This window comes from Hyperolius riggenbachi, chromosome 3, assembly GCF_040937935.1.
Source record: "Hyperolius riggenbachi isolate aHypRig1 chromosome 3, aHypRig1.pri, whole genome shotgun sequence".
NCBI lineage: Eukaryota > Metazoa > Chordata > Amphibia > Anura > Hyperoliidae > Hyperolius > Hyperolius riggenbachi.
In genome coordinates, this window is record NC_090648.1 from 41,834,237 (window position 1) to 41,846,653 (window position 12,417).

The following is a 12,417-nucleotide window of genomic DNA, read 5'->3' on the forward strand; positions in this document are numbered from 1 at the left end:
ATAGGTAGGTACTCCTCAGTATAGGTTAGGTAGATGCTCCCAGTATAGATTAGATAGGTAGGTGCACACAGTATAGGTTAGATAGGTAGGTACCCCTCAGTATAGATTAGATAGGTAGATGCCCCTAGTATAGATTAGATAGGTAGGTGCACACAGTATAGGTTAGATAGGTAGATGCCCCGAGTATAGATTAGATAGGTAGATGCACGCAGTATAGGTTAGATAGCTAGGTGCACGCAGTATAGGTTAGATAGGTAGATGTCCCCAGTATAGATTAGACAGGTAGGTGCACGCAGTATAGGTTAGATAGCTAGGTGCACGCAGTATAGGTTAGATAGGTACCCCGCAGTATACATTAGATAGGTAGATGTCCCCAGTATAGATTAGATAGGTAGGTGATGCAGTATAGGATAGATAGGTAGGTATCCCTCAGTATAGCTTAGGTAGATGCCTCCAGTATAGATTAGATAGGTAGGTGCACGCAGTATAGGTTATATAGGTAGGTACCCCTCAGTATAGGTTAGATAGGTAGGTGTCTCCAGAATAGGGCGGGGGGAGTGGGCAGAGCCAAGTTTCAACTCACCTGGCTTCCTCGATCCTGCAGGCAGCATGTATCTTCATCCTCTCCAGGCGTCTGTTGCATCGGTAAGAGCTCCCCCTGTGATGACATGCAGTTACGTCATCACAGGGGGCGCTGTTACCATAGCGATAGACGCCGGGACAGGATGAAGATAGAAGCTGTGTGCAGAATCAAGGCAGGTGAGTAGAAACTTCACTCTTGTCCGCCCCGCCACTGCGCAAACCCTCCTGGCCCCTGCCAATCTGCCTGACGCTTGTTAAAATCGTGCCTGAGGAGTGCCGCCAGCAGCTGTGAGGTGTGGCTCGCCTGTACGCAGGCAGGACTGAATTTGTACTCTTTACCGCCCAAGGCCACTGTCAGCAGTCACCCACCCTCTTCAGTATATGTAGCCAGATAACCCTTCCCTGATGACTCCCCCTTTCCTCCCCTCCACTTCTAATATAAGAAGCCAGATGACCCTCCCCCCTTCCATATAGATAGCCTAATGATCTTCTTCCCTCCCCACACTTGATCCTGTGGTGCCCTAGGCCATGGCCCATGTGGCCTCGACTTAAATCCAGCCCTGGGGATTGGTACATGATCCCTCAGGGGCCTTTCACACTGGTGCTGTGCAGTATTTTACCCCACCTCACTGCTATGCTAATGAAAGTCTATGGGTGCTTTCATACAGCATGCGCTGTGCCACAAGTGGCCAGTCTAATGCAATTGCATACCTACCTTGCCTCGCGACTCCTACAATGACCTGCAGCAACGTGCAATGGACCGGAAGTCATGTAAGTCTAGGGAAAAAGCGCATGTTTTAAAATGGGCGCCGCTCATTTTCCGCATGCGCGGAAGCGTATTTCAGCAATACACTTCTGCGCAGGTCATCGATTTGGCCACAGGAAGTAAGCGTCACTTCCTGCTTGGCCTGCTGCCAGACGGGGATAACCATGTATTAACGTGGAAATCCCCGAAGGCCTGTTTTTGGCGGTGTGGTTGTACAGGATTTGTACAAGCAGCCACTGTACACACACCGGATTTACTCACCATTCTGTGCCGAGGCGGTCTCTATTGTCCGCCACGGCTAAGTTCATTCCGGCTTGTGTACGTAGCTTTAGGTGTGTTGTTCCTCTGTTGTGATAATGGTGTGCAAACATGTGCAATCCACAGTAGAACACAACAAACAAGTAGAGTCTAAAGGGGAAAAACTGGTTGAGAATTTTTCATCCTTCGTAGTTACTGAACAGATCAGAAGTCACAACTATATTCCAGCACGATGTTAATAAGGAGATGGGGGAAGGGTAGACATCCCAGCAAAGGCCATCAAAATTCCTTACCATTCATGGCCCTGGTTGGGGGCAAAGGGAATCTAAAGTGTGTACCTAGCTTAAAATATATGGCAGGTAAACAAGTTAGTACAACAAACAGTCTTCTTCCCTCAGCCATTCAATGGTAATCATTGGCAGATGTTGTTAGGCATAACAATACGTGAAGATAATCATCAGCCAAAGACAACAATGTCACCACACTAGATAAGATGGACCTTCCCCAGTGTAAAGATACATATTGACATTGATGACTTGGCTTACTTGTCTTTGTTGGGTGTTTAGAGGTACGAGCATTAAATTATATACTTGTCTGATTAAATATCCTACCTGAAGATCCTACCGTTATATCAGGAGTGTCCATAACATGGAAGCAACCATGCTTTACTGGCGTGATGGCCCCAGGTCTTCACCATGTGACCAGTGTGGCCCACTCCATCAACGTGAAGCTCAGCTGACTCTGGAATGGTGCAGAGGATGGGTCAGAATTGCCCACAGCCTTCCAGCCACAAACTGCCGACGTTACTGCACGGGGGAACGACTGTAAATGCTATCTAGACTAAAGATACCCATACATCTATCGACTTGGCGGCCAATTGACCATCACGATATTATCCAATCGGCTGTAAACCGCCAAGATCATGCCCAATCGACAATGCTACCAATTATGGCCCAAAATAGGTTGTGTGTATCGATCGGACATGCTGCAAAATGTTGGGCCGTCATGGTCGACCGGCTGCAAGTCGGTAATGGTGAGCTATATCCAGAGAAGCGATGAGCATGACGAAACCCATGGCCCTGCCCCCTAGTGTATAAATGTACCCCCCTTGTGTACATTTATACATTACCTGTCCTTCAGTGCCATGGGTGTGGTCCCCATCAATCTTTGGAATCTCCCGCTCTTCCGGTTGATACGCCATTGAAGTGTTACGTATGTGATGTTACACACGCGCTGTGTGCTATGCAGCAGTGATGTGTATACCGATAACGGTATGATCGTGGATACTAGAGAAATCTCAAGCCAACATTGTCTATTGGATGCATGTCGGTAATGGCGCGCAATATCGTGGCAAATGCAACAGACCCCCTGTCCACTGTTCCCCTAATTGTAACTGTGCCCCTCTCGTGCCTGTGTATTGGAAATATCAACAGCTTCAGCTGTGGTGACTCCCGATCTCACCTGCTGACTCCCCCAAGTGCTGCTAGGTGCATGTGTGTGATGTCACACTCACGCCACGTGTTGTACGCGCCACCAAGTGGTGATACATGAGTGATGGTATTTGGAAGGACAGCAGCAGAGGCAGCCAAGCAAGTGACGAATGCAACGGAACCCCCGGTGCTGTCCCCCCTGGTGTAAAATGTGCACCCCTGTGCTCAGTGCACTATACTTTACCTGTCGTGTCCGCCACTGACTCTGGCTTCCGTCCTCCCTTCATAGACCCACCCCATGTGGTTGCTGGTGCATACATTGGAACGTGTGTGACATCACACATGTGCTCACATTACGCCCGCAACCATGTGGAGTGCATGTATGTGATCTGAGCATGGAGCAAGCGGAGGACGCTGACGGAGGGACAGGGACAGGGGTGGCAATGTGGAGGATGAGGCGTCATGAGGCCGATTCCCAAGAGATTTCATGCTGAAATCAATCGGGAATCAGCCTGCAGTGTATGGGCTGCCAACAGGTCTCTCTCTGATCAGATTCAATCAGAGAGAGATCTGTCTCTTCGTCGATCTGACCATATATTGCCTGATCTATGGGAACCTTTAGTGTATGATTAATCAGAAGTGAATCGATAGGATATACTGAGACACTAGATGTCAGGTAGATCCAGTCAAAGAGATCGAATGGACCACAGGTAATTGATATGTATATGGTCATCTTTAGACAAGGGATACACAGGCCAGTTACAGCCAACTGATCGATCTCTCCTCTACTGGAATTCCAATTTTCTGATTTAGATTTTTCGATTTTAGCATGAACCCTTGCAGGAATCAACCTAGCGACACTGCCTCTACCGCCTGTGCCTGGCTGCCCACTAAGGGCTTGATTCACAAGGCGGTGCTAACTGTTAGCACGCCTGTGAAAACCCCCTTAGCACGTCTAAACGAGCTTTTCGCGCGCAAACTTTACGCGCGCACTGCACAGAGCGCAGGGCGCTCCGCGCGAAATGCCCATTAAAGCCTTTGGGCTTGATTCACAAAAGAGTGCTAACTGTTAGCACGGCCGTTTTCGCGCAAATTTTTGCATTGCGCGCGGTAGCGAATTTTCACACAAAATGGTAACGTTTGAGCGCAAACGTGAATTTTCATGCGAAAACGATATCGATTTTGCATGAAAATTCGCGTTTGCGCACGAAAACATTACCGTTTCACATGGAAATTCGCGACCGCGCGCAATGCGAAAATTCACGCGAAAACGGGCGTGCTAACAGTTAGCACTCTTTTGTGAATCAAGCCCTATGGGACTTAGCGTGCACATAGGACTTTGCGCGCGGTACTTAGCGCGCGATCTGATTGAGAAAACCGGTGCTAACCTACTTAGCACCCTGGTTAGCACGCCTAAAGACTTTAGACATGCTAAGTAGGTTAGCACCGCATAGTGAATCAAGCCCTTTGTGTTAAATCTCCCCCAATGCCCGTGCTGTGTAAAATCTCACCTGTCCACTGGCACGACTCCTGACTACTCTTTCACCAACACACTATGTCTGCCGTTACCGCAAGTCACCGTTACCACAAATCGACCAAGAGACAGAGCACCCTCTGATCGAATCTGATCGGAGAGAGATCTGTTGCCTGCCCATACACCGCAGGCTGATTCCCAATCTAATTCAGCATGAAATCTCTTGGGAATTGGCCTTGAGACGCCTCATCCACCGCCTCTCCACCTCATCCACCGGCCCGGTGCTGTCCCCCCGTCGGTTTCCATCCGCTTTCTCCATCGATTATTATTATTAGATTAAAATCAGTGCTGCCAAAAGCGTTACTAATCAACTATGTCACTAATTGCGGGCCCAACTGGTCGCATGTATCGATTGGACATGTTGCAAGATGTCCACATACACACCGGCAACCATGTCGGGCATGTGTATGTAGACGGAGGATGGAGCATGGAGCCAGCGGTGGACACTGACAGGTAAAGTATACTGCACGGGGCACATTTTACACTAAGGGGGAAAGCGCCGGGGGTTCCATCATGTTCGCCACTTGTCCCGATATCGCACCCTATTACCACTGCGCACCTCATCGAGCAAGTCGGCCCTACATCTTGCAACTTGCAACATGTTCGATTGATACATGCGACCAGTTGAGCCCGCAATTGGCTGCATCGTTGAATTGGTTGCATCATTGATCGGTAATGCTCTTAGCAGCACCAATTTTCATCTGATGACTATCAAATCGGATGGTCGATCAGCCGCCAAGTTGCCTGATGTATGGTCACATTAATTCTGATCATCTACTAGCAGGGTGCCAGCAGCCTTCCAACCCCTTCATGCTTGCTTGACTTAGTCAAGTGATATGTCCCATTCTATGGAGAGGGGAGGGGGAGGAGCAGCTGGTCCTAGGATCAAAGCCAGATCTGCTGCGGCTGACTGCTCATTGGCCGTGCTTTAAGAGGCTTCAAAGGCAGAGTGTGCTTGTACAGACATGAGATCATCAATTTGGCAGTCAAACGTTTAATGTGTTATGTATCTTTAGGTGACATCAGTGGCGGACATACGGCCGTGCAGGCTGTGCCGCCGCACGAGGGCCCCTGAAGTTCCGTTGCTTCAGGGGCCCATTAAGTATTTTTTTTTTAATATTTTTTTTTTCCCTGGGGGGCCCGACTCCTTTCCTCCCTCCCTCCCTCACCTCGGGGGCCCCCCCTCCCGGTATGCGCGGCGGGAGAGCGGCAAATAGAGGTCTCTGGGGCTCCAGGCAGGTGCTAGAGGCTCAGCGGCCGCTTGGTCTCCGATGTCTCCAACTCTATATACGGCTCGCTACTAAACCAGGAAGTAGCGAGCAGTATACAGAGTTGGAGACATATTGGAGACCAAGCGGCTGAGCCTTTAGCGCCTGCCTGGAGCCCTGGAGACTTCCTGTATTTGCCGCTCTCCCGCCGCGCATATCGGGAGGGGGGCCCCCCGAGGTGAGGAAGGGGGGGAGGATAGGAGTCGGGCCCCCCACCCGGCTAGCTACTCACCCACCCGGCTACCTGCCTACCTACCCACCCGGCTACATACCCACCCACCAGGCTTCCTACCTAACCACCCACCAGGCTACCTACCCACCCACCAGGCTACCTACCTACCTACCTACCCACCCGGCTACCTAACCACCTACCCACCCGGCTATCCAACCCACCCACCAGGTTTCCTACCTACCTTCCCACCCGGCTACCTACCCATCCACCAGGCTACCTACCCACCCACCAGGCTACCTAGGGGTTACCTACCCACCAACCCACCCGGCTACCTAACCACCCACCCACCCAGCTACCTACCCACCCACCAGGCTACCTACCCACCCGACTAAGGGCTACCTACCCACCCACCCACCAGGCTACCTACCTACCCACCCGGCTACCTACCCACCCACCCACCCGGCTAGCCACCCACTCACCAGGCTACCTACCCACCCAGCTAACCAACCACCCACCCGAGTACCTACCCTCCCACCAGGCTACCTACCCACCCGGCTAAGGGCTACCTACCTACCCACCCACCAGGCTGCCTACCTACCCACCCACCAGGCTACCTACCCACCCGGCTAAGGGCTGCCTACCCACCCACCCACCAGGCTACCTACCTACCCACCTGGCTTCCTACCAACCCACCCACCCGGCTACCCACCCAACCACCAGGCAACCTACCCACCCAGCTAACCAGCCACCCACCCGGGTACCTACCCACCCACCAGGCTACCTACCCACCTGGCTAAGGGCTACCTACCTACTTACCCACCAGGCTGCCTACCTACCTACCCACCCACCAGGCTACCTACCCACCCACCCACCCACTCACCAGGCTACCTATCCACCCAACCACCCATGGGAGCTGCGCGCTGGATGGAGGCTGGGACAGAAGGTCTGCTGCTGCAGGTGGGTGAATGTTTTTGTTTTTTATTTATATTAGCAGGTGTATGTTCTGGGCAGGTCTGCCACATGATTGCATGTATTTTCTGCGCAAATCTGCCGACATAATAGCACGTATTTTCTGGGCATATCTGCCGACTTGATTGCACGTATTTTCTGGGCATATCTGCCGACTTGATTGCACGTATTTTCTGGGCATATCTGCCGACATGATTGCACGTATTTTCTGGGCAAATCTGCCGACATGATTGCACGTATTTTCTGGGCATATCTGCCAACATGATTGCACGTATTTTCTGCGCATATTTGCTGACATGATTGCACGTATTTTCTGGGCATATCTGCCGATATGATTGCACGTATTTTTTGGGCATATCTGCCGACATGATGTGTATTTTCTTGAGAAAACCTGCACAATTATGTGAATTTTCTGGGGAAAGGGTCACCAAAACTTGGGCCCACTGTCTTTGCGTTGCACTTTTCAAGGGAACCTGAGGTGAGAATAATCTTGAGGCTGCCATATTTCTCTCCTTTTAAGCAATACCAGTTGCCTGGCTGCCGTGCTGGTCCTCTGCCTCTTATTCTTTCAACCATAGACCCTGAACAAGCATGCAGCAGGTCAGGGGTTTCTGACAATATTGTCAGAACTGAGAAGATTAGCTGCATGCTTGTTGCTGGTGTAATTCAGTTTATTACTGCAGCCAAATAGATCAGCAGGGCCGCCAGGCAACTAGTATTGTTTAAAAGGAAATAAACCCTCACCCCGGGTTCGCTTTAAGTTACAGTTAGCTCCGCCCTCATCCGGTCATTGCCGCGCCCATTTTTTTGACGCGGCGCTAGGCGCCGCAGGTTCTGTCCACGCCTATTTTGTAGCCACGCCCATTTTTTGCCGCGCAGGTCGTAAGGGCCCACAATTGCAATTTTGCACAGGGGCCCACTGCTGGCTGTGTCCGCCACTGGGTGACATAAACACATAAACAAGCATTTGTAATTGTTTTTGGAGGCAGTCTGACATTTGTGAAGGTGTCCGCCAAAGTCAGCAGGCAGCAAGGCTGATCACTAAACCACATAGCGGGGCCACGTTACTAACGCTAGATTTGCACACGAAACAATCGCTGGTAACCTTCCTGAGCTTCCACATTACTTCCGCATTTCTGATCAGAAATCCGTATTTCCCCATCAGAATGCGGAACGCGGAAATACTAATACGGAACGGGGATTTTCGAGTAAACGTGAACATTTACATGGAAATTCTGCTTACCGATATGCAGTAATTTTAACCCAATCAGAAGCCTCAGATTAGGTGTACACATAACATTACATGAAAGGCTGTGTTTTATGTCATGTGTTATGTTAATGTTGTGTGCGTTTTTTGTGCGTTTTTGTGCTTTTTTGGTGCGTTTCCATTAGCTTTTTTTTTTACCGCAGATGCGTTTTTCAAGCATTTTGTGTGTGTTTTAAGGCGCTTGCGGTTCGCATACACAAAACGCATATACGTATTGTATGCGTTTTCCATGCGTTTTTTTCTGTTGCATTTTATGCAAATCACTAGGAAGACAACAGGAAGCGGAAATACATCATAAAACAATATTTTAACAAAAACGCATGGAAAACACATACCATTGCGTTTCCATTGACTTTCATTATGGCCTGGTGCACACCAAAAACCGCAAGCAGATCCGCAAAACGCTAGCGTTTTTAGCTGCGTTTTTTCTTCTTATTTTGAAGCGTTTTGCGGATTTGTGCTGCGGTTTTTGGTACAGCAGATTACAGATATTGTTACAGTAAAGCTGTTACTGAACAGCTTCTGTAACAAAAACGCCTGACAAACCGCTCTGATGTAGCATTTTTCAGAGCGGTTTGCGTTTTTCCTATACTTTACAATGAGGCAGAAACGCCTCCGCAATCCAAAATCTGCAGCAGCCCGGGAGTATGCGTTTCAGCAAAACGCCTCCCGCTCTGGTGTGCACCACCCCATTGAAATACATTACCCTAGCGGATCCGCACCCGCAATCGGGTCTGAAAACGCGACCGAACCGCTCTGGTGTGCACTAGGCCTATGTGCATTTTTGCTGCGGTTTTGAAGATTATGCAACAAAACCAGCGTTTTAGAAAACGCACGCATCAAAAATCCCTATGCCTTTTTGATATGCATTTTTTACGTTTTCAGCAACGCTAGCATTTCTGCTATGTGGCACCTAGCCTCAGAAATGAATAAACTAATCAGAGAAGGCGGATTTTAGGCGAGCATTTTGGCGGAAAATCTGCATTACCGACATTAGGTAATTTTAAGCCAATCAGAAGACACAGAAAGTCATCAGCGGAACGCCGCTTGCCGATACTCGGTAAATTTAAGCCAATCACAACATCAGAAGACTTACAATGAATAAGTCAATGAGAGAACGCAAAAACTTTTTGGCGGAAAATCCGCATCGGAATGTGGAAATACATGGAAGGCGGAAAGCAGTATTCGGCATTGGCGGTAAGCAGAATTTCCGTGGAAGTGGAAGTTGGCGTTTCCGACCATCCCTACTAGTGATTGCCCATATTCCTGGAACAGACCATGCTGCATTTCTTTTAATAAATATGACCTTCTCAAGCCTCGTACACACGCTTGACTACAGTCGGCTGAGGCGGCCGATGACGATTGTCTCAGGCGATAATCATGCAGTCTCGCGACCTCCGACCCCCAATCCACAAGTGATCTGCCTGGCGGATCGATTCAGCCACCACGACGGGCGATCCCATTGTTCATGCCGCTCCCCCAACCGCCACATGACACAAGCACAGTTCCGTCGTCCCTCTGCCGCTCCCCCCCCCCCCACATAGCAACACAACGCGTCGTCAGGAACGCATCTGTGCAGCCCAGCGATGTAGCCCAGGGGGTCCCGATACCCGAGAAGCGACATCAGTCATCGGTGTGTACGCATCTTCAATGAAGTGTAGATAAACTGCAGTGTAAATAGGGCTATCAGTGTTGGCAGTTTCTGTGTATAATTTGTCATTATATGTAGTGGTGGGGGAAGCTATATCATGATCTCCTTCAGAGGAGTCTTATCTCATTCTCTGATCTTTTCCTATCACCCAGACAAGGATTATCTCAATGAAGTCAAGTGACTTTGTTGGTCATGTGCCTATTTAAGCTGTGTACACATTAGATGAAGCTCTAGTGATGAATCTGGCGTGAGTACAGTGGTCCCGGAATGCCCCTACGCCTCGGCTAGCGATCAGCCCCCATTGGATCAACTCGACATCTCAGCCAGCGATCAGCGAATTTACTGCCCCTCCCCCATGACTCCTTGGCCAGCAGTTAACCGGACGGATTGACTCAGCCTCCTCACTCCTCGGCCAACGATCAGCCCAGCGAATCAACTCACCCCCGACTCGTCGGCCAACGATCAGCCCAGTGAATCAACTCACCTCCGACTCCGCAGCCAACAATCAGCCCAGCGAATCAACTCGCCACCAACTCCTCGGCCAACGATCAGCCCAGCGAATCAACCTGCCCCCAACTCCTCGGCCAACGATCAGCCCAGCGAATCAACCTGCCCCGACTCCACGGCCAACGATCAGCACAGCGAATCAACTCGCCCCCGACACCTCGGCCAACGATCAGCCCAGCGAATCAACTCACCCCCGACTCCCCGGCCAACGATCAGCCCAGCGAATCAACTCACCCCCGACTCCTCGGCCAACGATCAGCCCAGCGAATCAACTCGCCTCTGACTCCTCGGCCAACGATCAGCCCAGCGAATCAACACACCCCCGACTCCTCGGCCAATGATCAGCCCAGCGAATCAACCTGCCCCTGACTCCTCGGCCAACGATCAGCCCAGCGAATCAACTCACCCCCGCCTCCTCGGCCAACGATCAGCCCAGCAAATCAACTCACCCCCAACTCCTCGGCCAATGATCAGCCCAGCGAATCAACACACCCCCAACTCCTCGGCCAACGATCAGCCCAGCGAATCAACTTGCCCTCTGCCTCTTCGCCAATGATCATCCCAGTGAATCAACTCACCCCTGACTCCTCGGGCAACTATCAGCCCAGCGATTCAACTCATCCCCGGCTCCTCGGCCAATGATCAGCCCAGCGAATAAACTTGACCCCGACTCCTCAGCCAACGATCAGCCCAGCGAATCAACTCGCCTCCCGATTCCTCGGCCATCGATCAGCCCAGCGAATCAACTCATTCCCGACTCCTCGGCCAACGATCAGCCCAGCAAATCAACTAACCCCGAGTCCTCAGCCAGGCATCAGCTCGGTGGACAGTCTTTTTTAGGGTTTTACAGTAATCCTTTAAAGTGATCCTAAAGTCAACCAAAAAAAAAAATGAGTTTTACTCACCTGGGGCTACCAATAGCCCCCTGCAGCTGTCCGGTGCCCTCGCCGTGTCCCTCCGATCCTCCTGTCCCCGCCAGCAGCCACTTCCGGTTTCGCCAGCAGGAGCCGACAGGCTGGGAACGTGAGTGATTCTTCGCGTTCCCAGCCACAATAGCGCCCTCTATGCTGCTATATGCTTGCCATAGCAGCATAGAGGGTGATATTGTGGCTGGGAACGCGAAGGATCACTCGCATTCCCAGCCTGTCGGCTCCTGACGGCGAAAGCGGAAGTGGCTGCCGGCGGGGACAGGCGGATCGGAGGTACACGGCGAGGGCACCGGACAGCTGCAGGGGGCTATTGGAAGCCCCAGGTGAGTAAAACTCATTTTTTGGGTTGACTTAAGGTTCACTTTAAGCAATGTCTGTATATGAGGGGGGTGGTAGGAGGTGACCTGACTATGGGGGGTATGATTATGTAAAGGGAATACTCTGCCTATAGGGGGAGTACTGTGGCTGCAGGTCTAATGGCAGTAGAGCAGTCAGTGTAGATTAGTGATGAGCCAAACTTTCACATCGTAATTTGCAGTTATTATTGTTATTATTATGGATTTATAAATTATGATGCAAAATCGTATTTCCTTAATTTTGCGTAAACTCGTAATTCCATGCATAGATTCATGTTTACTTCTAATTTCTTAATTTATCGTAACTACATAAAAATGAATCGTAAGCAATTATAACTACATGAAAATTGTGCATAATTACAAATGAGCTATTACGAAAATAATTGTAGTTGTGAAAATTACCGGTATGCATATAATGGTAACTATGCAAAATTGGATTGGTTGTGATAGATAGGAAGCAAAGATTGCTTCGTTGATAGTGTAATTAACGATTTCAGTTTCGATCAGAATTATCTGGTAGCTTGAATAATTTTTTGCTAGAAATTAGATCGTTAGTGGCCACCTTTAGTGTGTACGCACATGGAGGAGGAGGAGTGTTTTATGATGTGTCGGGGCATATTACCTAAAAATATAGGGGGGTAGTTTTTTACATGAGAGGGTTTTGATAAGAGGTATTTCTTGGGTATAGCATGATATGTTGGCTAATGCAGGGAATACACCATGGCCCA